The sequence below is a fragment of the Macaca thibetana genome, chromosome 5, assembly GCF_024542745.1.
Source record: "Macaca thibetana thibetana isolate TM-01 chromosome 5, ASM2454274v1, whole genome shotgun sequence".
Classification (NCBI taxonomy): Eukaryota; Metazoa; Chordata; class Mammalia; order Primates; family Cercopithecidae; genus Macaca; species Macaca thibetana.
This window is the reverse complement of record NC_065582.1, coordinates 76,412,222-76,415,344: the sequence shown is the minus strand read 5'-3', so window position 1 is coordinate 76,415,344 and position 3,123 is coordinate 76,412,222. Positions and strand designations below refer to the sequence as shown.

General features: G+C 43.4%; 1 pseudogene; it reads left to right on the top strand.

Moving 5' to 3' along the window:
• The first annotated feature begins 2,455 nt into the window (after positions 1–2,455).
• On the top strand, positions 2,456–2,915 carry LOC126955628 (oligosaccharyltransferase complex subunit OSTC-like; annotated as a pseudogene).
• The last annotated feature ends 208 nt before the right edge of the window (positions 2,916–3,123 follow it).

Here is a 3,123-nt window from a genome sequence, read left to right as displayed (position 1 = left end):
GTTAGAGGAAAATCAGCTGCTTCAGGTGGCATATCAACGATAATTAAGCAACAAGTGATTTCCTGTCAGCACAGAAGGAAACAAAAAATTTTAAAGGAAAACTCAAGCCCTCCAAAGAACATTAATAAAGAATCATTTAGTAGGGCCAAATGGTCCTGGTGTTTTTTAGCAGGCAGAGAGTTTCTAATATAGCTTAGAAATGTTCCTTCATATGGTCGGGTGTGGTGGCTCACGCCTGTAATCCTGGCACTTTGGGAGGCCGAGGCAGGTGGATCACGAAGTCAAGAGTTCAAGAACAGCCTGGACAACATGGTGAAACCCTGTCTCTACTAAAAATACAAAAAAGTAGCCAGGCATGGTGGCGAGTGCTTGTAATCACAGCTACTCAGGGGGCCGAGGCAGGAGAATCGCTTGAACCCAGGAGGCAGAGATCGCAGTGAGCCGAGGTCGTGCAACTGCACTCCAGCCTGGCCTGGGTGGCAGAGTGAGACTCTGTCTCAAAAAACAAACAAACAAAAAATCATTGTACGTAGGAACATTTCTTTTTTCTTTTTTTCTGAGTCAGAGTCTCGCACTGTCTCCCAGACTGGAGTGCAATGGTGTGATCTTGGCTCACTGCAACCTCCACCTGAAGGGTTCAAGCAATTCTCCTGCCTCAGCCTCCCAAGTAGCTGGGATTACACGCATGCACCACCACGTCTGGCTAATTTTTGTATTTGTAGTAGAGACGAGATTTTATCATGTTGGCCAAGCTGGTCTCCAACTCCTGACCTCAGAAAATCTGCCTGCCTTGTCCTCCCAAAGTGCTGGGATTACAGACATGAACCACCACGCCCCGCCTACAATAATTAATATAAAAATATTTTGGGTCAGGTGCAGTGGCTCACGCCTGTAATTCCAGCATTTTGGGAGGCTGAGGCAGGTGGATCACTTGAGGTCAGGAGTTCAAGACCAGCCTGGCCAACATGATGAAACCCTCTCTCTACTAAAAATACAAAAAAAACCCAAACATTAGCTGGGCATGGTGGTGGGTACCTGTAATCCTAGCTACTTGGGAGGCAAAGGCAGGAGAATTGCTTGAACCTGGGAGGCAGAGGTTGCAGATTGCGCCATTGCACTCCAGCCTGGGCAATGGAGTAAGACTCTGTCTCAAAAAATAAATAAATAAATATATATTTCTCTATATATATATTCCTCTCTCTATATATTTCCCTCTATATATATATTACTCTATATATTTTCCTATATATATATTCCTCTCTCAATATATTCCTCTCTATATATATATTCCAATATATATTTTTATATATATATATATTGGAAGGCCGGGCATGGTGGCTCATGCCTATAACTCCAGCACTTTGAGAGGCCATGGTGGGTGGATCACAAGGTCAGGAGTTCAAGACCAGCCTGGCCATCATGGTCAAACCCCGTCTCTACTAAAAATACAAAAAAAAAGTAGCAGGGCGTGGTGGCGGGCTCCTGTAATCCCAGCTACTCAGGAGGCTAAGGCAGAGAATTGCTTGAACCTGGGAGGCGGATGTTGCAGTGAGCTGAGATTGTGACACTGCACTCCAGCCTGGGCGACAAAGCAAGACTCCATCTCAAAAAAAAAAAAATTTTTTTTTGGAGCTTGTAAGGAATCCTGTTAGCTACTATCAAAAGTCTCCATCCATCCATCCATCCATCCATCCATCCATCCATCCATCCATCCATCCATCATCCATTCACCCATTCAATACTGTATTTAAATGGAATCTGTATCTAGGGAATTTAAGTTCAAGTAGGGGGCATACATGTAAATCATCTCAGTAGAGTGACAGTATATTACAATGCCTGACACATAGTATGTACTCAATAAGTATTTATTAAGTGAAAGAATGCATAATATAGGTAAAATAAGAACATAAAAGAGATAAATTTTTAACATGGCAAAACTCTACCAAAAAATTTTAAAATTAGCTGGCCTGGTGACATGCAGCTGTAGTCCCAGCTACTTGGGAAGCTGATGTGGGAGGATGGCTTTAGCCCAGGTGGTCTAGGCTGCAGTGAGCCGTTATCACATCACTGTGCTCCATCCTCGGTGACACAGCGAGACCTTGTCTTAAAAATAAAAAATCGTAGGCCGGGCACAGTGGCTTATGCCTGTAATCCCAGCACTTTGGGAGGTCGAGGCAGGCAGATCACGAGGTCAGGAGATCGAGACCATCCTGGCTAGCACAGTGAAACCCTGTCTCCACTAAAAATACAAAAAGTTAGCCAGGCGTGGTGGCGGGCGCCTGTAGTCCCAGCTGCTAGGGAGGCTGAGGCAGGAGAATGGTGTGAACCCAGGAGGAGGAGCTTGCAGTGAGCCAAGATCATGCCACTGCACTCCACTCTGGGAGACTGAGTGAGACTCCGTCTCAAAAAACAAAAATAAAAATAAATAAATAAATAAATAAATAAATAGCTTGCTGCCACCAACATGGAGACTTTGTACCGTGTCCCATTCTTAGTACTTAAGTGTCCCAACCTGAAGCTGAAGAAGCCGCCCTGGCTGCACATACTATTGGCCATGACTATGTATGCTCTGGTGAAGGTGTCTTACTTCCTCATCACTGGAGGAATAACTTATGATGTTATTGTTGAACTTCCAAGTGTTGGCTCTATGACTGATGAATATGGGTATCAGAGGCCAGTAGCTTTCTTGGCCTACAGAGTAAATGGACAATATATTATGCAAAGACTTGCATCCAGCTTCCTGTTTACAATGGGAAGTTTAAATTTCATAATCCTGGACCCATCAAATGTATCAAATATCCCAAAACTCAATAGATTTCTTCTTCTATTCATTGGATTCGTATGTGTCCTATTAAAATTTTTTCATGGCTAGAGTATTCATGAGAATGAAACTGCCAGGCTATTTGATGGGTTAGAGTGCCTTTGAGAAGAAATCAGAAGGATTGTGGTAGTACAGAAGGAGCGCCTTTAGGTCTTAGAGCCACGGCACTTTTTATGTGGGAAAGAACTATGCAGATTTGTGACTTGTTAATTCTCAACTGTTGCTTTACTATTCGGAGAGTCCCCTTTATCCATATGATAAATATTTACATAATGAGAAGCTAGTCTGTGTTGTGTTCAGGC